The sequence below is a fragment of the Lepidochelys kempii genome, chromosome 6 (genome assembly GCF_965140285.1).
Source record: "Lepidochelys kempii isolate rLepKem1 chromosome 6, rLepKem1.hap1, whole genome shotgun sequence".
Taxonomy (NCBI): domain Eukaryota; kingdom Metazoa; phylum Chordata; order Testudines; family Cheloniidae; genus Lepidochelys; species Lepidochelys kempii.
In genome coordinates this window covers 22,673,619-22,701,019 of record NC_136385.1, presented here as the reverse complement: position 1 = coordinate 22,701,019, position 27,401 = coordinate 22,673,619, and the positions used below count along the sequence as shown (strand labels likewise).

Sequence of the window (27,401 nt, the reverse complement as noted above, 5' to 3'; positions counted from 1 at the left end):
AGGAGGGGCCCCAAAAATGAAGCTGAGCACAGGGCCCCACTAACTCTAAATCCACCACTGAAGAGAGGTCATATGAGTTGTGGCCATGGTCACAAAAGGAGTCACTTTCAGTGTTGAGATTAGAACATAAAATGTCCTCGCTTCCAGTGCTGTGCTCAGACCAAGTTTTCTGGTAAAGAAACCCAGGTCTACCAGAAGTCAAAGGAAAACATCAGGGAACAGAAAACAGCTCAGGAGCACATTTCGGTACAAAATGCTCCCAAAAATTGGCAAAGAAAAACAGTTTAAATTTAAAGGAACACTGTCAAATCAATGTAGGTATTGTATACACAATAATCAAACAAAATGTTTCTCTTTTCGATCCAAACACTACAATATACCGGTATTGTTGGGGACACTGGGGCATGGCCACTAGGTAACTCGAGGGGATGGAAGACCACGAGTGTCGATGAAGCCCCCTCACACTAGGCCCAGGTGTCCTTGGCCCCCCTCCCCCGCCTGGAGGCACTCGCAGCAGCTATGCGTACTAGGCCCAAGTGTCCTTGACCCCCCCGCCTGGAGACACTCGCAGCAGTTATGCTGAGGATCTGCAACAATATGTTGCAGAGTCAAACTGCCTGAAACTAAACAAGGCCAAACAGGGCAAATATGGAAAAACCATGCTGAATAAAGCAGCTTTATGTATGGTTTAACAGATAATACAGAGAACAAGGGAACTAACTGGAAACTGGATTGACTGGCTATATGGATACTTAGGGCAGCTTGCTATTAAATAAATATGCTAAAAAAAAAAAAAAAATGTATAAAAACCTGTGTAACTTCCTGCTCTGTGTGCAGGATTTGAGATTCTATTCTCCCTGTACCTTGTTTGCAGCTGCAAATAAACTTTTCTGCTTCTCCACCCCGTTGTGATTATTGGGTGACGCACACTGGGTAATGAACCCCTGCTGTTGTTTTGCCTCTCGGCACTGGGTGCCGGCAACAGCATTGTATAAAAAGGAGGACATGAAATGGATTAGTAACCAACTATAAACAAAAGTGAAATGGTCTAAGATCAATGTAGTGCAAGAAGTAAACCAGATACTTTTCACTGTGTAAGTTACACTTTTAATATTCCTCCAGTGTTAGTAACCTGAGATGTTAATAGTTATACAAGTAACACCATCTGTTTTTTTAAAAATATCCAAATTTTAATCAGACAGTGCCCCTTTAAAAAACCTTAGCTCCCGAGCCATGATTTCCCATTTTTAATGCAGTTCTATTAGCCTTTACACAATACCTGCCATGGCAAATCAACTTTCAACTTGTATAATGGCAACTATTTGTAGCCCATGTAATATCATCAAATACTACTTGGTGGATTTGTTACCATGTTCTGTGAACACGTAATGGTAACAAAAACACTAACCGGACTCAGTTTTACTAGCAAATTCAAGTCAGCTGAATACTTCTAAATTCATTTTGGTGAGTTGCTCAAGGATGTTCTAACTCAAGAACATCATATCTATAATTCTCAGAAGTAAAAATCAAACTTTTCACACTAATATGAAATGTAGTAACTCCAAGATGAGGAATTTTATTCATATTATTTTGTGGCATTAACAATTTTATACTATTGCAGGTTGAAAAGATTGGATGCTATATTCTAGTTCTGTCCCAAAATACGTTTCAGTTAGACAGTGGAACAAGTAGTTACCCACCCTGGAGAAGCCAAACTCACATCTGCTCAAAAGACAGCTCACATACTGAATCTGACCCACAGTGTCATGAAAGGCAGCTTGCTGACATCATAGACTTTTTTTTTTATTCTTTCCACTGACACATGAACACTCCACTGTGGAAAGATACAGACCAAAAGATTTTGTTACAGATGAATTCAATAGGACACCAGATCCTTACACTGAAAACTGCTGTTCTTCCTTCCTGCTACAGAGGAACGTATGATCAGCAACTACTCCTCCAACATGTCAGTCTTCGGCAGCATGAATATATGCAATCCTATTGCTGAAGAATACATTTTACAGCTACCACACTTTATACCAGAGCCAGTCCTCAGGCTATTAGTTCTATGCATCATTTGCTCTTCCTCGGTGACTTGCTGGTAATAATGAATATTATCTAAAGCTCAAACATAGGAAGAGAGCACAAGCATCAGAAAAGCTTTTAGATTGCAACAATCCTGAACTCTGACATGACTGCACACTACTTTCTTATCCAGGTACTTGATTAGGCAAAACTTTCAAGGGTTGGGGAGGTTTTTGAAGGAGGGGATGGAGGATGGGAGAGAGAGCGAGAGAGCACATGTTATAGAAGAAAAGATTTTTAAAAATGCAGAAGTCTGAAACATTGTGGGTATTTTATAAAAAAATTTTAAAAACAAAGTGAAGTCGTTCACCCCCTAGCTGTTATCTTTCACCTTTTCTTTTCTATCCACCGTTGTTCTGCCTTCTTCTCATATCCATCTCCCTCTCCTCTTATGGGAATTTTCTTTTACTAGTCACATCTCCATTGGTCTTTAATAGAAAATGGGCTTCTAGTGCAGTGTCTCATGACTTTTCTCCATGTCCTATTAAAACAACATTAAGATGCTTGTCTTCAATAAAAAGAAAAGAAAAAGGAAAGTGGATTCTAAAGGCTGGAGTATTCTGTAATAAATGGGAGGAAAACTGTTGCTTCATCAGTCACAATAGCAGAGGACTGTGCTCAATATGTCCTAAAAATGTGACAGTACCTAATGGAATATAACTTAGAACTGCGTAAAGAAATAAAGACTGAAGGCAACTTCCAGGAGTAATCAGGACAAGGTAAAGGATTTAATAAAGTACAACTGATGTGCCTGCCAACAGTTATTTACTGAACGCCAGAAACAATAGTTGTCTTTGTGGCCATAAGAAGCAAACTGACTCAATGTCGTAAAAAAAGTGTTTGTTTTAGCCTAGCATTGAATAAAAGGCTGAAGTCAACATTTACTGCATTTTCACTGCAGAAAGTATTGTCTGGAAAAAACAGTCAGAATGAGAAATGCAATAGCTGTTTACATTAGAACAGTCACATTTGTTCTCATAAAGAAAACAACTAAAGTATTCAGGCGATTACTGCACAAAATAGGTACACAATATGGAGGCCTTCTGTATTACATAGAAGGTTCATGGCTGAGTGCTGGCCATGTTCCCTGGAGCATGCACTCTCTAGTTGGAAATCATGGGCATCACCTGCACAATGTACCATCTTGCCTTGAACAGCGGGCATCCCAAACACACTCCCAATAGTGCATTGGGAACATACTGCACCTGAATAAACTATGGCTCAGTCTTGTAAGGTGAGAAGCATATCCTGCATGGTGCTGAACTCCCATGAAGGTCAATGGGAGTTGAGGATGCACAGCACCTATGCAGCATCAGGCCCCTAATGCGCTACAGGACCAGCACTTCAAATACTAAATAAATAAATGTCTTTGTCCATTTCAGAACCAGCTAAAAGCTATGAACAATAAATTATTGCCATCTCTTAAAATAATCAGGGATAATTCCCTACATTTTGGGATTAGCCTGGGTTATTTATATTTCAATATGCTTCCCCGCAAAGCTTGACACACTTGTACAATTTAAATGTGCAATCAAAAAAAAAAAACAAACAGATTAATTGTCAGCCCTGAAACAAGCAGAGAACAACAAACATTCTGTATAAAGGATTTTTCCTCCTCCAGTACGGTAGATGCTCTAGAACAGGAACACAAACTGTCTTTGGTCTTAAAACCTTAGAATTTATTAGACATATTCACTAAAAAAGATTTTTGCTTCTTCTGAAAGGCTTGTCTAAATCAGTGTTCCCAGTCTTTTCAGATAATTGTATGAGTTTAACTGTACCAGTCAGTGCCTGCTGCCTCTTGTTCAACTGGGCATAGATTACTAATAAATAATAATAATGAATCGTCCTTTACACTTTACAGCATTTTCTATTCTCCAAGAACTACACAAACATTAAATAATTTTCAGAACACCCCCATCAAGTAAGCAAGTATTCTCATCTGCATATTATAGATCAGGAAAAAAGAGGCACAAAAAACAGAGGGACTCGCCTAGGGTCACACAATAAGCAGAGCCAGGATTAGAACCCAGGAATTTCCGGCTCCCTGTTTTGTGTTCAAACTGCGATGTCTCAAAATCACAGGATTGGGATTTTCAGAAACACAAACTTCACAGCAAGTGGCTTGGAAAGGAGATAGCAGCCTGCACCAAGTGCAGCACAGGGACATATCATTAAGATAGGGGTAGTGGAAAGCTAAGCGTACCAGCAGGGCTACCACGTCTAAGATATTTACGCAGTCCCATGGCCGGACACCACTTTGTTAGCACGTCACTAACTTTACACTGTAATGTCCTTGCGCCAGGATGCAGCACCCCAAAGGCAGAACCATGTTTGCTCAGACTGGGAAAGGACACGGGGGTCACCCCTCAGAAGTGAGGAGGATCCCACAAACACCAGGCTGGGCTTCAGAGGGGTTAGCCGTGTTAGTCTGAGTCCTCCTGGCACCTTAGAGACTAACACATTTATCTGGGCATAAGCTTTCGAGGGCTAAAGTGGGGGACAGCCCACGAAAGCTGAAGAAACGGGTTAGCCTCGACGGTGCCACAAGGGCTCCTGGTGGCTTTTAAGCGGGATGGGCAGCTCCTCTTCATACCTCGGCACGAAGGGGCTGGCGTGTGGCAGCCCCGGTCCCAGTGCCTGCTTGGGCCGGGGGCGCGACGGGCACAGGGAAGGCCGCTCCTGCTGTTTCCCCTTTCTCACACCCCAGGGCAGCTGTGTCTCCCCCCATCCTCCGGTACAAACATGCCCGGGGGGGCGGGGGAGGGGGGCGGCGACTCCTACCTGCTGCTTATCGCCTGCTGCCAGCACAGGTGGAAGGAGCTCCGCACACCTCCCTCCCCCCACCGGGGAAAAGACTCAGCCTCTGCCCCGGCAGAAGTGAAGGAGCTGGGGGCGCCCCACGCAGGCCGGCCCGCAAAGCCCTTTCCGCTTCCCTCCGGCCTTCCAGGTCGGGGTGAGCCGCCAGGCCGCAGGTTGCCCCGGCAACTGGCCGATTTGAATATGCTCATTAAATATTCATGACCTCCAGTCACTTGACCCAGCCCCTCCCTCCAGGCCCCGCCGGCGCGCGCTGGCCCCGGCCAGCTCCTTGGGACATGCCGCTAGCAGCCTTCCGCCTAGAGAACATGCTCCCCGCGCTTGTCTCCTCCCCAGCCCCAGACTGGCGCTCCCCAGGGGAATAATGGACTAGCGCCCCCCCCCCGCCTTTACCTACCCATCCCTGCCCATGTACCCACCTCTCCCTCTCCTCACTTTCCAGCCCCGTCTAGGGCCCCTCCCCCCCACTTCTGCCTAGCCACCTCCACGCAATTCCCCACCCTCCTCCTTGTTGGTCCAGCCAGCATCTACCTCTTCAACACACCTTGCCAGCCCCCTCAGTCCTCCCCTCTCTTCTGGTCTTCTCCATCTGCGCATGCCCACTGCCCCCATCTCTGCATTATTCCCCTATCAAGTCCTTTCAGACCCAGCCTCCCCATATCCATTCCCACCCCCAGCCTTGCTAAGGCCTCCTCCAGCTCCATTCCCCACCAGACATACATGCGCACATACCCAAGCTCCAGCTCCCTCTTTACCACCCCGCCCAGTCCCCTTCTGCCTCTCCCTGCATCAGTTTATGCAGGCCCTAGCCTTACTATGGTAACCTTTTGTTCCCAGCTCCCACACACCCGTCTGCTTATTGCCTCATCCAGCCCCTTTGTTTCTGCCTTGACTAGCTTCCCCCTCCAATATACACTCCCCTGCTTTTGCACGCCCCGCTGTTTAGAGCCCTTTGTGTGAGGTCTCTCACAGATGTGAGAGGAGTGAGCCAGACTTTGCATGGGGCCACATTGTTTTTCCCCTCCCTCAATTCCCAGCTTCTTCCATTCCCCTCCATGACCTGCCAACCAGTGCAGTGCTATAACAGCCCGTGCCAGCCACCATCTCTGCCAGCCAGCCGGGAGCAGCTAGACAGGAGGAGAAGCACCTGGCCTAGCTGCTTTACAGGTACCACAGCAACTCTGAGACCAGGAAGAGACTCTGCATGGGGAATCCCTGCTGTCCCATTGCTGCCTGCTGTACTGGTGACTGACACCTCACCAGGGCTGCGGGCAGGCATGACACTTATGCATCTGGAGCCCTGTCACCCCTAATGCCTGACACTTGCAGCACTGCACATACCATACAGACCCCCAGCCTCCTCATTACAGCTGTGACTGGTCCCTACACCTACAAACATATACACACCCTCCTCACCGTGGATCTAATTCCCTCACCTCTGTGTCCCCATCCTCACACCCACATGCCTCATTAGAAACCTGTCTGATCCTGTGCCTACATGCAAAGCTTCCTCATTGTGGCTCTGTTCACCCCTCCCCATCTCTGTATCCCCATACCCACACCCAGTCGTCCTCACTACGGCCCAGTCCAGTACTCCCCACTGCCACATACCCTCCCCATCACACATGCACATATACAACCTCCTCACTGTGGCTCCATCCAGTGCCCCCACTTCTGTGTACCCACTCCACACACTTTACAAAGGACCCATCTCCTGCCCACCACCTCTGTGTATATTCTCCACACATCCAGCCCCTTCATTACAGCCCCGTCTGATTCCCCCTATTTCAGCTTACTCTTGCCTCACTCATACACACCCTCCTCTCACTACAGCTGCATCTAGTCCCCTCACCTCTGTGTACTCATCCTGTACAATCAGCCATCTCATTCCTCTCCACTTCTATATGTACACCCCTCTAAGTACTCAGACCCAGTTGCTTCAGTATGGCTTCATCTGGCCTCCCCTGCCTCCGCATACTCACTCAATTGCCTCAGTAGGATCTCACCCAGCCTCCCCTCCACTTCTTTGGACCTAACCCCACCGCTCTCCTACATGTTCCCAGCTTCAACAGGGCCCAGCACAGTTCTCCCCTCACATCTCCTTTTAACTCCACCCAGGCCTAAAATATATCACAAAAAAAGTTATGAAATATTTAAGGTTGCTATACACATAGTATGCCTGACACAAACCCACAAAAGCAAGGAAATGAAAAGTTAAGCCATATCACAGTATTTATCCTCTACTTCACCCAGAGGAAGGCACTCTACCATTGCATGCCACAGATCACTCATCACAGTCTTAACTCTGCCCCCATAGGGATGCCAGCCTTCCAGCACCCCCTTTACCAAAGCACCCCACAAACTATTCCTTAGCTTTCCCTTTTCCACCCTCCTTTATTATTATTTGTATTACAGGACCACATAAAGCCCCAGCCTGTTCCATTGTGCCAGGCACTGTAAAAGCGCATAAGTAAGAGACAGTCCCCACTCTGGAAAGCTTGCAATCTAAACAGACAAAATGGAAAAGAGAAGGAGGGGAAACAGAAAGGCAAATTGACTCATGTTAATAATAAAGCTAGGAATAGACCCCAGGTCTCCTGAGTCCTAGTTCAGTACCCTCCCACTTGGACTACACTACTTCGGCCTGTCCCTTGCTATCAGTTGTGGAAGTCTGGCATGCTTAAAAGGTGAAGTTTGGCAAAGGGTGTACTGGAGAGTGGGTATCCATAGTGAGGGAGAGTTAAGGTTGTGGTGTGTGACTTTTGTGTACAGTAGTTGTGGTAGTGGTATGCTTCATCAGAGAATTGTCCTTACCAGAGAGCGAGGGTGGGAACATAATCGAATCCAATCTTTTACTCAAGATCATAAAAAATCTGCTCCTCACAATAAAACAGCACTGTTGGTGTTGGAATTAACCCTCACACTCAATATAAACAAACAAACAAACATGCAGTGCAGGTAGTGACACCTGTACTTAAGGTTGCTTGATGCTTCCCATTATAAAATCTTTTTTTCAGTTGCTTATAACTTTGCCAAATTTAAATTGCTTGAGCTGAAATTTTCCATGGCAGGTCTTTGCTTCAGACTGAGGTTTTGGGGAAAGTTTCAGCTAAACCAGTTCATCTGTTTCTCAGAACAAGGTTAGGGAAAAACAGATTATTTTGCTGATTGTAAAAAAGTACATATAACCATTTCCTTGGGAAGCTAGCACCTTCATACCTTGGAGCAAGGACTTGAAATTTGGCAGGAGGATTGCCTTTGTGTTATAGATGTGCTTATTGCTCTTCCCATGAAACTATGCCCAAATTTGGTCAAATTATAAGGTTCTGAAAAATCATAGTTCACACATGCTCAGTAGATACTTGCTACTGCTAAATTCTCCTGCCCCTCACAGCTCCTGTGTGTGACCGGACTGTGCATGCATCATCCCTACTGATCAAATGAGCGTGATCCCGCTCAGGGCTACAGAGGCTGAGCAGAACTTTCCCTGCTATTGCTCCTCCAGTCTATAGAGGCCACTACGGCAACACGAACCAGAACCGGCAGCAGGGTTACTAGCTCTCCTGTGCTCCCGATTCTTGCCATGCTGGTGCCCAAGCATCCAGGAGAAGGAAAAGGAAACAAAGTGCCTGACTCAGATGCAGAGAGGTGAAGACTGAGGGAAAATGGGGGAAGGGAGAATAGGAGCCTGGGGGTGGAGGGTTAGGAGGTGGGAGTAGGAAGGGGGCAGGAGCAGAGGGAGACAGAAGAGGAGGTGCCATATGAACAGGGTTGGAAGAAGGTTGTGGTGAGAACATTGGCAGAAGCAAGGGATAAGGGCTGGAGCAAAGGGAGGGACACAGAGGAAGGAAACAAGGAAAGCAGGCACAGGACTGGAGCAGAGTGGGGACGGGCAGGATTAGAGTGGGGAGTAATGAACAGGAGCTGGCAGGGGGTAGGTGGATAGCAGCAGAAGAGGAGAGGTTACTGGGGGACAGGGGAAGAAGTGTCCAAATAACCACTACAGATCACTCCTTTGAAGAACGTAGAATGGAACCTATTATTCCTGAGTCCCACATTCCTTTGCTGTAAGCTGTGAAACTCACTGGCAAAGTTTGTGTTTCCATACCCTTCTAGTTTTGATTTCCTCATCACTGTAGCATCTGACTGCTTCACAAACATTAATACATTTATCTTCACACTGCCCCTGGGAGGGAAAGTGGCATTATTCTGATTGTAGAGATGGGAAACTAAGGAATAACGCCATTAATGTCAAAAGTGTCCACTAATTTGGGGTACCCAATTTGAGACACTATGGCCTGATTTAAAAAAAAAAAACCCTGAGAATTTTATAGCACTTTATTTGTTCAGGGCAGAGCTCCCATTGACTTCAGTTGCTGCAGTGAGGGCTCAGCACTTCATCACCTCACGGTTTCAAATTGGGCATCCAGAAAATGAGAATCACACAGTAGTGGCCAACTGTTGAAAAGTCTGGCAGAGGTGACTTGCCCCAGCATCACAAAGGAACTCTGTGGGGGCAGAGTATCATCATTTATGTACACTCCAGTCTATTCCATGCAATGTTGCTCTGGAATACGCATATTCAGTTCTCCATCTGAAATATACACAGATGTGATCATTTTTGAATTTTTAAAATTAAATACACCTATTAAATTCTATTTAGAGCTACAAGAGCAGATTTAAAGGTGTGTTGAAGCTGCTGAGTGTCAATAACTCCATTCACTGGTTTCTTTGCATGGAATGGAAGCTAAGGTTGGTGTCAGAACTCTTTGTATAACATAACTTGTGATTTCCAGTGGTTTAAAACGATGTATCTAAAGCAACTTTTTCTTTGGAATAACAGTTACCAAGCTTGATGCTCTATTCAGAGCAAGACAAGTAGGAGGGCCAGTAACGGGCTAGTTACTTGGAGCTCCTTGATTTTTGTGCCAGCCTTAACCCAATGTCATTTAGCACTATGCCACATCCACCATACTGCTGCAAGTGTGTTAGAGCTTAACCACTGCTGATGGCTCTTGGATACAGTATTGCAAAGAAAACACCACAGTGCTCTTAAAAAAATAAACCTTAGACATTAGATCAGGAAATGAGGCATCTTCTGGGCCTGATGGTCAATCAGCATCAGAAAATATCACTCAGGGCCTGATCTTTCACAGTGTGGAGCACTCTCACTCCCACAGGTGTCAATGCAAGCTGTCAGTCCACTTTCACAGGAAGGAAGGCCGTGGGAGGTAGCATGCTTCGGGAAAGTAGTATGATTCAGTGGAAACAACACTGGATTGGGCGTCTGCAGATGGGAGTATTTTCCGCAACTCTGGCAGACCTGCTGTATGACTTAGGGCAAGTCACCTCTCAATGCCTCAGTTTCCAAGATGTAAATTGGGGGAAATGATACTCTCCGATAGGCTAAGTGTATGTATATGTATATGTATTTGGTAATATTAACCATTTCCCTCCTTCCGTTGGAATTAAGCTTATGATTACTCCAGTCTGAACTACTTTTTTAAACAATTCAAGGAGAAAATGCATCTTTCCATAAGCAAGTAAGATGAAATCTGGCACAATCTCAGAGTAAATACAGGAGCTTTGTGCCTGAACTGCGCAGAGTTAATGTAATGGCTCTGGGGATGGAGCCAGAACAAAGCTAAGATCAGGAAGAAAACTGTAAATTAAAAACTACAGTACTGATGTGATCCCTCTCCAGGAACTATCTTATACATATAAAACCATAGAGAGGAGAAAAAGGTCTGACTTCACTCTTGAGCTACCAATTTTCTTATACTTGGAATATATAAAATAAACAGTTTATGAAATTATATGGAAATTCTAGTCCTGATTCCAATCTCACTTACACTAGTAGAACTCCACTGATTTAGAGAGAGTTACTGTGGATTCATACTGGTGGTAAATTAAGTTAACGAGAGCTGTGGGTGCTCACCCACTCTGCAAACCAAGCCTAGAATGCCTCAGATTGGACATGCTTAGCCCTTGGAGTCATGCCCTGTCTACTTATGTATTTAAATGAATATATGGCCTTCATCACCTTAGAATCTGAGCACCTCACAGTCATGAATGGATTTGATTTATTATTAATTGATTTTGTAATTTGTATTACAGTAGCTCTTAGAGCAGAGGTGGGCAAACTATGGCCCGCGGGCCACATCCAGCCCGCGGGACCGTCCTGCCTGGCCCCTGAGCTCCTGGCTGGGGAGGCTAGCCCCTGGCCCCTCCCCTGCTGTCCCCCCTCCCCCACGGATGGCTCCAGCCGGGTGGCGGGGCTGCGAGCTCCTGCTGCTCTGAGTGGCATGGTAAGGGGGCAGGGGAGGAGGGGTGTTGGATAAGGGACAGAGGGTCCCGGGGGGCAGTCAGGGGACAGGGAGTGGTTGGATGGGGCAAAGGTTCTGGGGGACGTGGTCAAGGGATGGGTGGGGGGGTTGGACAGGGCGTGGGAGTCCCAGGGGGCCTGTCAGGAGGCGTGGGTGTGAATATGGGTTGCGGGGGCAGTCAGGGGACAGGGAGCGGGGGGGGGTTGGATAGGGGGTGGGGTCCTGGGGGGGGTGGTTTGGGGCAGGGGGTCCTGGGAAGGGGAGGTCAGGGGACAAGGAGCAAGGGGGGTTGGATGCGTCGGTGGTTCTGAGGGGGGCAGTCAGGGGGCAGGAAGTGGGAGGGGGCGGATGGGGGTGGGGGCCAGGCTGTTTGGAGAGGCACAGCCTTCTCTACCGAGCCCTCCATACAGTTTTGCACCCCGATGTGGCCACAAGTACTCCTTTTCTTTTTGCGGATACCGACTAACACGGCTGGTACTCTGAAAGGTAAAAGACAGTCTCTCTTCCCCACAGAGTTTATAATCTAGATCGGTGTTTTTCAAACTGTGGTCTGTGGACTCCTGGGTGTCCACAGACTATGCCTAAGGGGTCCGTGAAAGGTTCTTGTTACCATAGAAAAGTGGTTCTCAACCAGTGGTCCGTGGACCCCTGGGGGCAGACTATGTCTAAGATTTCCAAAGGGGTCTGCACCTCCATTCAAAATTTTTTAGGGGTCTGCAAATGAAAAAAGGTTGAAAACCACTGATCAAAGACAAGAAAGACAAAGAAATAACTGGTTTCAGAGGAACAGCCGTGTTAGTAGACTGGACTTCTACATAGAGTGCTTCCGCCGACGTGCACGGGCTGAAATTCTGGAAAAGCAGCATCACTTGCCCCATAACCTCAGCCATGCGGAACGCAATGCCATCCACAGCCTCAGAAACAACTCTGACATCATAATCAAAAAGGCTGACAAAGGAGGTGCTGTTGTCATCATGAATAGGTCGGAATATGAACAAGAGGCTGCTCGGCAGCTCTCCAACACGAGTTTCTACAAGCCATTACCCTATGATCCCACTGAGAGTTACCAAAAGCAACTACAGCATTTGCTCAAGAAACTTCCTGAAAAAGCACAAGATCAAATCCGCACAGACACACCCCTGGAACCCCGACCTGGGATATTCTATCTACTACCCAAGATCCATAAACCTGGAAATCCTGGGCGCCCCATCATCTCAGGCATTGGCACCCTGACAGCAGGATTGTCTGGCTATGTAGACTCCCTCCTCAGGCCCTACGCTACCAAATTGGTTAGTCTCTAAGGTGCCACAAGTCCTCCTTTTCTTTTTAAAGAAATAACTGCAATCTTCATTTTACCGAGGGGTACTAAGGAAAGGGTAGATTGTCCAAAATCACAAAGGAAGTAAGGAATTGAACCCTAAAACCTCATTCCCAGCCCCTGAGCCACTAGATCATCCTCTGTTCTTCAGCAGTGCTTTCTTTTTTGTGTCACATAAGTGGGGTATTTGATTTCTTTTGTAATTTCTGTAGCAATGATGATTTGATCACTGTCTTGGCAGCTAATTTTGCACAGGCCCCTTTAAAGAGAAACTTGTAATTGGCCCAGAGAAAACTTTATTTCAAGTCTATGTAACTACCTCATAAACCTGTTATCTTTAATATGGTTGAAGTCATTGTGCCCAGTTGATGACATCACAATAATTTCCATAGAAACAGATGTTAAAAGCATAGGACTTCTTCACAGTCAGATAAAGTAGAAGGAGAAACTGAAGATATGAGGGAGAAAGCACTTATTGAAAGAGCTAAAGGAAGATAGGAAAACATGTGATCAATGAGTTTATTTTGTTGCAACTGTTCCTTGTTTTCAAGCTGGACCCAATGTGAGAATCCAATTTAAATCACTTTCCCTGATACACTGAATCAGGGCATTTGTTTTAGCTTTTGAGAAGAGCATATTTGAATTTGTAAATTGTAGTATGAATGGAAAATTTTGTCAGGAAACATACAGCGTATTGTACAAAGTCTTCGTCTTTCAGGCCGAGCTGGGCCTGGGAAAACTTGCAATAAGGGTTTCAAGGATATTTTTAATCCAATTTGGAGTGGTGGAAATATTCATCTCTTCCTGTCCCTGCTCCTTCAAACAAATAAACCAAGACATTAGTTTGTTGAAGCAACCCAGAAATACTGTTCAGAGTCAAGAAGCAAACAAGTACTTTCCAGAGGCTACATTGGGGCCAGACCTACAGATTAGTTCCTGCCCTCTCACTGTTATGTAGTTTGACAAGGGAAATGTAAACCCATACTTGACTCTGTGGGAATGCAATCAGATTATCTGGGTACTAACAACAAAACAAAACAGGAAAAGATATCCACTCAAAGTAATGGTTCTAACAGCAAAGCTAATCTGTATGATCGGTTTAACACCTCAGGCACTGATCTGGGCAGATCTCCTTAGCTAAAGCACGGCTGAGCCTTCTGACTACTTAGATAGGAGATCCCCAAGGAAAATCCACTCACTTCAGAAAGTGGTGTTGGTGACTCAGTAGGTGGCACTCTTCGCTCAGTCAGTTTCAACGAATGCACCAGCCTAGTGTTAGGGATGCTGTGAGCTAAAGGTCCCATCTTTCAGGGAAGATGTAAAACCAAAGGCCTGTAGTCAATAAAGAATCCCCTGGCTCTTTTTGGAGTTCGGGAGTTATAGCTCAGTTGCAGATTTCACCTTAGATAATAATTCTACCTCCCTCAACTGCTCTTTAATGGGTATGATTTTGTTTTTCACTTGTATACTGTTGCTGTCTGCTGCTAAACAGCTGGTGTATTCCATCCCAGAAGTGACAGCATTTCATTGGTGGTTGAAGTGATTCTTTAGTGTGAAAGACATATTGTACAATAAAGGCAAGAAACTGTATTATGTTAAGTGTGACCCATTGATTTTGGAAAACCTTTTAATTTCTAAAGGCCTCCCTCCCACATCTGCCTTGAATTGAATTAATAGTTTCAATACCAAAATAACTTTTGCTGGGTCTTTTTCTCCCTTCCTATTTATACAGGAAGAGAGGAACATTCTATAGCTGGGAAGTTATTGAACATTGAGATCCAATGTCAGCTAGTTTAGAAGGGGAAATTTCCCTGGTTATATCTTCTCCATCTCCCAAATAAATCACTGGAATCAGGGGAAATGTCAGTACACAAACTAAGGCTTTGGAGGAAAGTCAGATTCGGTGTGGTTCCTCAGAAACTCACAGTAGATGGGAGATATCCTCTTTACCCCCTGAAAATCATCAGCTTGTGTTATTTTTCATCAGTACACCTACATTTTCAGATTCCCATTAAACTAAACCATTTCCTGTGTGCAAAGCCCAAATATGCTGTATTTGCACGAGTGCTTCCCCGGGGAATGGGATCCTCTCCCAAGCTCAGGAGCACCTCTAGAACTGCTCTGCAGCCATCATTATGATCACTGTGCCTCCCACCCCACACAGAGAGGTTTGCTAAGAGGAACTGCAGATCCTGAAACTATATTTATTATTGTGGTAGTGCCTAGGAGTCTTAATCAGGGCCCTACCATGCTAGGTGCTGTACAAATGTATATCAAAAGATAGTCCCTGCCCTGAAGAATTTACAGTCTAAGTAAATTGTAAGAAAATGTAACTAGTGAAGATGCAGGCATTTTTTAAAAGAACTCTTTGGTATGAACTGTAGCATAAGTCCCTGTAGGACACAGAAGTCATCGTGGTGATGCTATTTATAATTTACACCTGGTTCATGCTCTAGGTGGTCCCTTGCCCCCTTCTGGGATAAATTCTATTGTTGATGATTGAATTACAACTTTGTTTTCAACATTAACCAAGAAAAAAAGTAAATTGCTTTTGAAAGGGAGTTAGGGTCACTGACCATACCTTGTTTTCCTGTCATTTTCAGGAGAATCACTTGTTCTCTGCAATGCAGAGGAACTTTATGACATCACAGCCTTTGTAGTTCTGGCATCACACTCTTTCCATAAGAACTTGTTTTGCCAAGCATGCATTAGCTGTGAAATTAACCCCCTGCCTATATGTAGGGCCTGATTCTCCAACGCTCTGACCCATGTGTCATCATTTACATCAGGGCAAAGTAAATGTAAAATGCTACCAGATCAGAAAGACAGCATTTTACATTCCCTTTTCACCAATGTAATTGACAACAGATGGAGAACAGAGCAATGGAGAATCAAGTCCTGATTTTTAGCCAACAGTGCAGACCCCTAGTGTACACCCAATTTACACCAGTGCAGCACAGTTTGCATGGATGTAGCTTACCCCACATTACACTGCACCCATATAAATCACGTTTACACTAGGGCTGTCAATTAATTGCAGTTAACTCACGTGATTAACTCAAAACAGATTAACTCGATTAAAAAAATTAATCGTGATTAATTGCAGTTTTAATCGCACTGTTAAACAATAATAGAATACCAATTTAAATTTATTACAAATATTTTTGGATCTTTTCTATATTTTCAAATATATTTCAATTACAACACAGAATACAAAGTGTACAGTGCTTACTTTATATTATTATTTTTGAATACAAATATTTGCACTGTAGAAGAGAAAAGAAATAGTATTTTTCAATTCACCTTATCCAAGTACTGTAGTGGAATCTCTTTAACATGAAAATGCAACTTACAAATGTAGATTTTTTTTTTTTACATAACCTCTCTCAAAAATGAAACAACGTAAAACTTTAGAGCCTACAAGTCCACTCAGTCCTCCTTCTTGGTCAGCCAATCACTAGGAGAAACAAGTTTGTTTACATTTATGGGAGATAATACTGCCCACTTCTTATTTACAAGCTCTCCTGAAAATGAGAACAGGCGTTCCCATGGCACTTTTGTAGCCAGCGTTCCAAGGTATTTACGTTTCAGACATGCTAAGCATTTGTATGCCCCTTCATGCTTCAACCATCATTCCAGATGACATGCTTCGATGCTGATGACACTTATTAAAAACATTTAATTACATTTGTGACTGAACTCCTTGAGGGAGAATTCTATGTCTCCTGCTCCGTGGTTTTACCTGCATTCTGCCATATATTTCATGTTATGGCAATCTTGGATGATGACCCAGCATATGTTGTTTGATTTAAGAACACTTTCATTGCAGATCTGACAAAACTCAAAGAAGGTACCAATATGAGATTTCTAGAGAAAGCTACAGCACTCGACCCAAGGTTTAAGACTCTGAAGTGCCTTCCAAAATCTGAGAGGGATGAGGTGTGGCACATACTGTCCAAAGTCTTAAAAGAGCAACACTCCGATTCAGAAACTATAGAACCCGAACCACCAAAAAAGAAAATCAACCTTGTGTTGGTGGCATCTGACTCAGATGATGAAAAATGAACATGTGTCAATGCTTTGGGTCATTATCGAGCAGAACCCGTCATTAGCATGGAAGCTTAGAGATTGGCTGAACAAGAAGTACGATTGAGGGGACTTGTAGGCTCTATTTTTTTTTTTTAACATAACTGCACTGAAAAATAAAACAATCTACATTTGTATGTTGCACTTTCACAATAAAGAGATTGCACTATAGTACTTGTATGAGGTGAACTGAAAAATACTATTTCTTTTGTTTATCTTTTTACAGTCAAATATTTGTAATAAAACTAATAAAGTGAGCACTGTACATTTTGTATTCTGTGTTGTAATTGAAATCAATATATTTGAAATGTAGAAAAATCCAAAATATTTAAATAAATAATATTCTATTATTGTTTAACAGTGCGATTAAAATTGTGATTAATCGCAATTTTTTTGATCACTTGACAGTCCTAGTTTACACTAATGCTTTGCACCAGGGCCATCGCTATTACACTGGTTGATAAAATCCCAGTATAGACAAGGGCTGAGAGTGGGAGTTAATTTCTCAGTTAGTGTTTGTCCTCAAGCAAAGGAAATGGGCTTTATGGAAGGAATTCTGTGGCAGTTTGGGGGGAAGAAATCTATCCTCCAGCTGATGGTGCATACAGTTCTGATGTTTTCTGTGGACTATCTTCCAGGACTTAGACTGGACCAGAGGCCGCATACCCTGTACACCTCTACTCAAGGGTTTGGTGGCAACTGGATCTATGTTATCATGGTCCTAGTGACCATGTCCCCGGGACCTCTGCCTTCCCAGACTCTCTGTTCTGGGTTTTGCAGAGCTGAACAGAACCTAAATCCAACATGTGGAGTTCATAGCTCTCTGTGCGTCAGGACCATAGTGGTTCCTCTGCCTTGGAGGCTTTCCACAACTCCTATACCCGTGGGTGAATTTCACTCTACGTAAACTACTAGAAACTTCATCTGAGCTTGTTCTTTGTACCCTGGGCTGGCCTTACCATGAGGCGAACTGAGGTGGCCGCCTCAGGTGCCAGACTGTGGGGGGGCTCCGCTAGGACCCAGAGTGTAGAAAACTGTGTCTGCTGCTGGCGCATGTGGATTCTCTCTGCTCTAGATGCACAGAGAGGGTGGAGTGCTGTGCTGGAAGAAGGAGGGCACAAGAGACATAACAGGCAGGCAGGAGAAAAGGTGAGAGGGAATAACAGAAAGCAGCAGGAGCTACAGGGAGAGAGAGGAGAGGAGGAGGAGGAGGAGGAGGAGGAGCCTCTTCTGTACCTCTCTAGCACCCCCAGGAGCCTGGACTGATTAACACGTGCTTTTCAGGGAGCTTCTTGTTTTCTGCTGCTTCCCTGAACCCACTTGAGGAGAACAGGCAGTCAACTGAAGTAGTAGGAGCCAGTTAGGCCCTTAAGAAGCTGATATCTTCCCTCACTCAGGCCCTGCTACCAGCCAGCTTATTTGTCCCCTTCAACTGAGTGTTGAGAGCTACTGTAGCTGGCACAGAACAGCAGCCATGAGTGAAAGAAGAAAATGCCCCTCTGGGGCAGCATTCAGAAAAAGAAAGCAAGCAAAGGAAGCATTTCTATCTAAGCAGGAAGGCGCTCTCCTGAGATACATAGACACAAATGTCCATGGTGAGCCTTCCGGCACCAGTGAGGATGTGAGTGGTGAGGAGATGCCTGATCTTCCAGTTAGTCAAAGTGCAGGTGACCTGGCAGCTACTGCAGCATCCATATCTCCATCTCAAATGGACGTAACAATGCATATTCCTGAAGAAAAGTGTAGATCAGAGAAGAGCGTGGTGGAGGCGCAAGAAACAGCTGCTGCTGAGTTTAGTTCCTTAAGTCTAGATGATCCAGGACTGTGGACCCACTTGAGCAGTAGCCTGAGGGACTTCCTTGTACTGCATGGGCCACAGCAAGTGAAAAACTTCATGTTCCCCAAAGACAATGAAAATAGAAGTTTCCATCCAACACATTACTGGCGTGAAATCCCCAATGGTGATAAAGTGGAGAGGCCACGGCTTATGTACTCAAAAACCCAGAATGCTGCATACTGTTTTTGTTGCAAACTCTTCCAGTCTAATGTTCCAGCCACATTGGGTTCTACAGGAACAAAGGACTGGAAAAATCTGGCTAGAAATCTGGCATGCCATGAGAAAGCAGCAAATCACCAGAGAGTATTCCATAGGTGGAAAGAGCTTGAGATGAGACTAAGGTTAAAGGCCACCATAGATGATCAGCATCAAGAGAAGATTGCATCAGAGTCTCTTTACTGATTAACTCCCATTAAGAACTCCTGGTAAATGACTGTGGAAAATATGCTTATTATTGTAGTATGCTTGGTGTAACAGGTTGCCTGGTACATGCAATGAAAATAGGATCATTAAATTTAGCAAGTGAAAAATCTCATTTGTGACTAATTCAATTCTCCTGCAAGGGCAGGAGTCTCCTAAGAGTGGATACATATCATACAAATACACCTTCATGTTTGTAATCTTATGCACAAATTACTTCCTCATCATTTACACTGTAACCGTCAAGGGAATATGTTCAGTGAATATCTCTGAGTACTTGCAAACATAGCTTTGTGATATAGCAGGTTTTTGCTCATGCAGGCATCTTAACCTGCTCAGAAAACAGAAGTGGCTTGCAAACACAGCACCCTGAGGGTTTCTGTGTTATGTTCTGAATCTTTGTTGCTGTGTGTAATATGCAGTGTGAAGTGAAATCCTAGGGATCAAAAAGTTATAAGAACATCTGCAGACACAGGAATTGTTAAACTGTGATGAAGTAGGCTGCCCCCTAGAGTAGGAAGAAAGAACAGACAGTGTTTCATGCTAGGAGTCTCAGATGGTTTGAGCGAGATGGCTGGGAACTCAAGAGTTACGAAAGGCAATCTGATTGTCTGAAAAGGAGATAATGACTTGCACGAGGGATAGTGAAAGAGTCCTATATCTGGATGGCAGTAAAATGAGGGAAAGTAGATAAAAGCATGAATTAAACATAGGGAATGTTTCAACCACTGCCTCTGAAATGCCAGAGGTAAGGAAAGAGCTTAGAGTAGAAACAGACTCCGACTTGGACACGATGGAAGCCGAATACCTAAAACTCAAACTCCTTTCATCCAGGAAATGCTTAAGAGTGTTTATGCAGGAACTTTATATTATCTTACCTCCTGGAGTGTGGTATCTGCTTAAGCATGATATTTTAAAATACTTTTTGCATACTTGAGACATGCAATATATAACTGAGTGCAAACATTTAGATCTCAGTTCTGCCCTTTGATAGTTGCCTGCATATCAATGAACAGCTTGTGACATTAGCAGCTAGTAGATGCTTCTGCAAGCCTGTATATAAAGGTGTATTAAAGCGTAGTCCAGCTTCCGCAGTCATTACTTATGGCATTATGGATTATGCTGTTTGCTAGACTAAACAGTTTTCTGTCATGGCATGACTAAGAATAAAGTGGCTTTAGGATCTGGAAAAGTCAAGGATAAAATAGCTCAGAGGAACTGTAATCTTGAGATAGGGAGCTGGCTTTTCACTGCTAGATCAAGGCCAACTGAGAGTGAATGCAGTTTATTGACATGAGAGAAATTTGTATTTTCTGCTCTCAGAGCCTGATCCAGAACCCATTGTACTCAGCAGGAGCTATTCCAGGGTCAGTGGACTTTGGCTCATGTCCTTACCTCTTTGTGGTGTTAAGGTACTAGATTGCATTAAATAACTGTTCTCTTAGCCTACAGCTGATCCCTCCTGCCCAAGATTGCACTGCATGGACAGTGTGGTGTGTGGAAAGCACGTACTGCTACTGTCCATGCTGTATCTGTTCTATGGAGAGGAGTCACCAGGCCATGCTTCTTCCCAGCCCCAGAATATGCACTGCCACACCCAGTCTTTGGCAAGGAGGTTCATTTTCCTAGCCAAGGTTGGCAAGCAAACAGGAAAACTGTCTTTTAACTTCTTTCTTAGCCTCAGGCCCATCCTTCCCTGGGGTCTCTGGCACTCCTGTTCCTGGCAGCCTCCCAGTTTCAGTTAGCTCCGCTCCCTTCCTGGAGCGGCAGCTCCTGGGCGGCTTCTCTGAGCCCCTGTGCCAGGGACCCACCACAGGAGCTAACTCCACTCCAGTGTGGCTTTCCCTCTCCAGGGCACAGCCAGTCTCAGTCCATCCCCCACACTGCAGTGCTGCCCAGTGCTCTTTAATTGGCTGGATTGGACTCACCTGCTCTGGGCTGGGGCACTGGGCTTAGTCTATCCACAGGGACCAGCTACCCTGTGACAAGAGGACTTGTCTAGGTTTATCATTGTAACACCTTCTACAAATCCTAAATTTGCTTAAAACATATTCATAAAGAGAAAAGGAGTACTTGTGGCACCTTACTTGTGGCACCTTGATGCATCCGATGAAGTGAGCTGTAGCTCATGAAAGCTCATGCTCAAATAAATTGGTTAGTCTCTAAGGTGCCACAAGTACTCCTTTTCTTTTTGCGAATACAGACTAACACGGCTGCTACTCTGAAACCTGTCATATTCATAAAGATTTGTCACAAGGAGTCTTGGTGGATGGGATGTGGGTGCTAGGTGCAAGGAGAAATCTGTCAGCTGACCTATTCAGTCAGTGACTTAAGGTAAATCCTTAATTTATATCTTTATCTCTGATATATTGTGTGTGCAGCTATAAACAGATACACAAACATGCCCTGATTATCGTAGGAGTGGGATATAAAATAAGAATCTATACAGAGGGGATGTATAGATATACTGATATTTATATAAATGTACATAATTCCATATGGTGGAATATGTGGTAATAATATCCATGTGATCAGTTCCTGTGTTTCTGCAGCTATGTAATAAACTGCACCACCCTGGTGATAAACCAGTGTGATGCTTCCCAAGGGTACCTAGGGCTGTAAGGCATCTTACCACCACCTGTCCTTAGCTTGCTTGTGCCTATTGTGGATCAGCTCCCTGAAACCACCAGCTTCCGGCAACACACGCCCTGCCTTCCAGGCCTCTGCAGGCTACCTCTCCAGTACCTCTCTGTACAGGTAGTGATAGGCACACACCACACACCAACAAATGTTCCCTGTTGTGTCCAGCCCCTTATCCACTGAACGCTCACAGAATTACCAGGCTTGCTGGTCCCAAAGGAACAGTCTACTGCAGTGTATTAGATATACCTTAGAACACAGCTCTGCTGAACACACAGCACTTTGATATATTTATAATGAAAATGAGAATAGGAAAACAGGGATAAGTTTATTATCAAAGAACAGAGATTCAAGTGATAGTGAATAAGAATATTGGAAATAAATGGTTACATGTACAACAAAACCATAACATGCGCTCTAAAACTTAAACTTAATTAACAGGATAACTTCTTTAGAAAGGAGGTTTTCTTCACCCAAAATATTTCCAGCATATTTCAGCCATGTTAGGCTGTGATCCTCCTTTAATGAAACAAGCCGCACTGCCGCTTGCTGCCTCCGTGAAAGATACAGCCTTAGGGCTGGTCGGCACTGCAAAGTGAGGTCAGGTTAACTACATTGCTCAGGGCTGAGAAAAAATGCATGCAAAGTAATTAAGCTGACATAAGCCCCAGTGATGTAGACGCTGCTAGGTCAATGGAAGAATTCTTCCATTAACCTAGCTACTGCCGGTTGGAGGGATGGATTTACTATAGCAATGGAAGAACCCCTTCTTTCGTGGCAGTATGCATCTACGTTACAGTGGCGCAGCTGCAGCTGTGTTGTTGTAGTACTTCTGGTGAAGACGTATCCTTATGCCAGGTCTACATTATAATCTTACTTCGGTAAAACTACATCACTCAGGGGTGTGAAAAACCATACTCCTGAGCGCTGCAGTTTTCTTGACCTAACCCCCGGTGTAGACAGCACTATGTTGATGGGAGGGCTTCTCCTGTCGTCCTAATCCACCTCCTCAAGAGGCGGTAGCTAACTATGCCAACGGGAGAAGCTCTCCTGCCAGTGTAGCAATGTCTTCACAGAAGCACTACCGGGGCACAGCTGCACTGCAGTGTTTTAAGTGTAGGCCTTCCCCAAGTCTCTCTATCTATAGTTATAGCCTCAAAGTTGATTGTTTTCACTTGTAAATGGGGATCCCTCTGCTTGTTCACTTCTTCCTGTAAATTTAGTCTCTTTGGGGATATTGCAATACTTGGTTAGCATTTGGCTCAGACTGCAAATGGTTCCCCATTCTGATCCAGACAATATGCAATTTACATGTAAACATATAGACAGATAAACATTTCTTGCTTAGAAAAAGCCTGCTTTTCACCTTTCCTGGGGACCAACCCCCTAGTTGCACACCTTTAGAACATTATTTTCAGTATGTATACATAACTCCTTACACAATATCTGTACACACATTGCACAATTATGATGATGATCAATGTGACACAGACCTTCATTAGACACCTCACGTCACCCTCTGGTGAACTATTATGTACACATCAAACTCTGGGGATCCCTGTCACTCCTATGCACCTCCTTCTGTGCCCTTTGCCAGTTGGTATTAAGAGGTTCCTGGGTCACAACCGTGTTTACCACACTCCTTTGACCTCCCCTGGGCTCTGCCCACTAATACTTCTCCACTGGGACTGCTTTAGGCATTCTGCATTGCTTAAAAACCACTGTGTTTCGTAAGTGTTTTGCAACAATCACTTTGATTGCGCTGGAAGTTTAAAGCATCCACATTTTCAAAGTGCAAGCCAAAACTTGAACTTCGATTTTCAGAAAAATGCATCATTCTTTCCCATGTCAGGGTTCAATTCAAAATGTGTTGGATCATTTCCCAGAGATAATTTTTAATAATGTACTCACTGCAGTGGTGAATGAAGCATCAGTCATTTGTTATCTGGCAGGCAACATGCTAGTGAAGCGCTAGGCAATAACATGCTAACGGTGATTCAGGAATAAGTGATGAGGGAGCTTTTACACTCCCACCTGCTTGATTACTCCACACAAATGGCTGAGAACTGCATTTAGATTTACTGTGTTTTGCACCTTTGTTCTGGTGACAGTTGGATTAATTGTCTCAGATTGGTTGTGTTCATTTAGTTTCTTCAGTTGCATGCGTGAACACATGCACACAAACTGCTGCAACATGGTTTAGCCAGTCTTCCCTCTGGCTGGGCACTGTCCTCACCCTTCTGCTCTGTCTATGAAGGTTAATTTCTCTCTTGGGCTGTAGTCAACACTTCTTGGTCCAGTGGGTGGTGCAGGAGAATGGCATTCAAGGCTCTGGGATTCTACAGCCAGCTTTGCCACAAACTTGCCTTTTTCTCCTCTGAGCCTCAGTCTACCCATCTATAAGGCAGGTATAAAGATATTTACCTTTATCATAGGGATGTGAGGAGGATTAATTCATGTTTGAGACAGATGAAAGCTGTGATAAAAATAGAGATTATTGCATTATTATTATTTTAAAAAGTGACTTAAAAACATAGACCATGCTAGCCACTTCCATGGTAATCCAGAGTGAGCAGCTCCACTCTTGCTCCTTCAAAGGTGAGGTGGGACTCAGGGAAAATCTGTTGGTGCTAGTGGCTGAAGTGCTTCAGGATGTTGTGGGTTCAGTTTCCACTTGGGTTTCATTTTTGTTTGAATGGATAGAGACTTTCGAACAGGAGAGGAGCATTGCAACAAGGCATGTGCTTCCAGGGCCTCATCCAAAGCCCATAGAAATCAATGAAAAAAATGCCATTTGTTGGATGAAGATTCACTTACTCAGCAGATGGGTCTACCAAATATTTATTAAGGCAAAACACTCAGAGTAGTGATCAGTTACTCACAAGTAGGAAGTGCATCAGGACAATCTCATCACAGTCACCTCCAGCACCAGACAATACAGCTTCAATCTCCCTTTATCACACCAACTTACGTGATGTCTACACTGCCACCTTACTGCAGCACAGTGCCGCTGTAAGGTACGCAATATAGCCACTCTTTGTTGGCAGGAGAGTGCTCTCTTGCCGACAAAATAAAACCACCCCCAACGAGGGGCAGTAGCTTTGTCGGTGGGAGAGCATCTCCTGCAGACAAAGTGTTGTCCACACTGGTGCTTTTCGTCAGTAAAACTTTTGTTGGTCAGGGGTGTGAAAAGTCAGTGGTGTGTTTTTTCACACCCTTGACCGACAAAAGTTTTAGCAATGAAAGTGCAGTGTACACATAGACTTAGTTATAACTTTTTGTTATCTTTTCTTATACATATGTATTAGTCTCTCATTTCTATATTAACTCTCTTCTCCCACCAGTATAGGTTTAGTGTTAGTTCAAATCGGTCCTTTCTAGCTTTTTAGTTATTATATCTTTTCTTGTTCTTGCAAACACGATTGCTCTGCAATTTGTTACTCGTGTTCAACACTATATATGATTATTCTGCAATTTATCACACATGCACGTCTTATTCTTTTACTTATGGTTACGCTGTTAAACGTTATCAGAATAGACTCTTAAAATCTACAGCAGGCTTCTGTCAGGCCTAAATATCACTTCGCTCCCTCCCAACACCATTGACTTCAATAAGCTTTGGATCAAACCCCCAGTGAACAGGTGGGAATGCTCCAGACAGACAGACTGGGGCAAGCTCACTGAGCATGCACATACTACTTTAGGAGAGCTGCTATCACATGTATGTTCCTCAAAGTGAACAAGTATAAGGTTCTGGGGGGATTCACACAGCACCTTCCTAAGTTCCCCCAACCCAGAGACCAAGCATATCATACCTAAAATATCCCATGTCTATTAGCTTGGGGAACTGGACAGTCCTGAGGTCTATCATATAGCATGACAGACAGACAGTATTTCATGATGTTTTAGTTCTTTGTGATCATATAAGTCCCCCAGATCCCTTTGCCAGGAAACTTTCTGATGATTAAACAGCATACTGCAAGGAAACTATATCTAACACCTTCTTCTTTCTTTATAAGATGGGTTACTAATGAATACTGGGAAATCACTCAGCGTTAGTACAGCATCTGTAGATTAACATTAGCTTAGTCATATATTTTCATAAAGGGCCAAGGGCTGGAATTCAATCAATTACTTGAATTCATATAGCCCTCTTCATGCGGACGTCATGCTTTGCCAGTCAGAGCAAACAGAGGCAGCTCAAAAATTCATGGGCAAGATTTACACAAGTGGTTAGTGGATTTTGGATGCCCCCAAGCTGAAGGGCCTGACTTTCAGAAAGCCATACTTCTTTAAAGTGTCTCAAATTGGGCATCCCAAAATAAATTAGTTACTTCTGAAAATGTGGCCCAAGCCTTTAAACTTACATTTAAATTAAGGTAATGGTGTTACAACCATGTAGACAAAAAGCGTCTTCCGGTCCCTCGTGCCCAGATCACAGTTCTGGAAGAGGGGAAAACTTTTCCTTACTGCAAGAATATGTTTTTCTATCTACAGTGAGGCTAGCTTTGGAATTAGCATCTCACTCTCCCAGGTGGGGGAGCAGAAGGAGAAAGAAGGGGGATAACTGAACTGGGAACAGAAATGGGGGAAACAATTATCTTTATTATATGGATGTGTGGCTCTCTAGACCCTTCCTGGAAAGATCTTTGGGGCAGAGAGGGGGATGTAAACCCATGGCTACATGTATATAGCTGTCATAATCATGAGCATAGAGGAGGGATCAGAGATAGAACTCAGGACCTCTGACTCCAAAAACACATGCCCCTACCACTTGAACTAAAGGAGAATCTCTGTTTCACATACCTAGTATTGGGGTTGATATCTCCTGTTGCCTGTAACAGCTTGAGAGCAACATGAGGAAGGTAAGAGAATTCTGGAGTTCATTGAAGGGGAGGTGGAGAAGCTTGAATTTCATGTCGCAGAAGCAGGAGCACAAGCACCATCACTAAGGCTCAAGAAAGCAGATATAGCAAGAAGGTTGCAATAGCCAAAAATGGGAAATTACCAGAGCACATACTCAGGCCTGGGTAATAGGGATGGAAAAGCACAGAGGAAGGTTGGGCAGCATCCTTCATTGTATTGCATGTTGTGTAGCTTTTTACACCTTTGCCATGTAGCTATTTAAATTGTGAGTTGGTACCATATTACACCAACTGGGTGTTGTGTGTAACCATTTCCACCCAGGCAAAGTGAGAGCAATGCAGTGGAGCATCAGGCTCCTTGCTGAGAAAGGAATGACAGGATTTTGTGAGGCACTGGCTGCGAGAAGATAAAAAAAGATGATCCTAAGATTATAAGCGTGGGTGATTGGAAGGAAGGTGGTGTGGTCAGAATTGGCAGAGAAAGGAGTGAAAGTTCAGCCACTACATTAAAAGGTGACCAAGAAAAAGAAACCAGGAGTTTAGCGGGATACATAGGAATGTCTTTAGAACTGTCTGTAGTTTTACTACCTGTGCATGAATTGATCAGACAATAAAACAGAACTTTGCAATCTTCAAGTGACACAAATTTCTCCAACAATTGTTTTCTTCAGTGTTAATTTGAGGGGTTTTGAGAAATTAGCAGAATAAAATTTTGTTGAATCAGAGGAAATGGGTGATTTAAAAAAAAATAAAAATCTTGTATTGACTCTTCCAGGGGAAAAACTGTACTGGTCAAAGGTTTAAACGTGGACTCATCTGGTGCAAAGAGGCCTTCAAGTATACAAGGATGAATCTATTTGACCACCAGATGTGGACACTGCACAAAGAAGGTTGAAAACTCAATTAGCAACTGGACCTGTTTACAAGCCTGGAATTCAGACTCCTAGCAGCTGACTGGACCTTGTAAGCAACCTTAACATTCTTTTGCATCAATATTTTCTTTA

The 27,401-nt window shown here is 44.1% G+C and overlaps 1 protein-coding gene across 7 annotated transcripts in view; it reads right to left on the bottom strand.

Moving 5' to 3' along the window:
• The window catches only part of LRRC56 (leucine rich repeat containing 56), a 135,345-nt gene that overhangs the window by 96,395 nt on the left and 11,549 nt on the right, over window positions 1-27,401 (bottom strand). Inside the window, exons 1-3 of one of the 7 annotated variants that reach the window (XM_073347098.2) lie at window positions 4,870-5,092; window positions 2,417-2,566; window positions 1,701-1,834 (exon numbers count right to left, since the gene is read on the bottom strand). The exons of 1 other annotated variant lie outside the window; for it this stretch is intronic. The gene's annotated coding sequence lies outside the window, so the exon portion shown is untranslated. Of the gene's footprint in view, window positions 1-1,700; window positions 1,835-2,416; window positions 2,567-4,681; window positions 4,829-4,869; window positions 5,093-27,401 lie in introns of those variants that run through there. 5 more of the 7 variants (XM_073347099.2, XM_073347097.2, XM_073347100.2 and 2 more) reach the window with 5 other exon arrangements.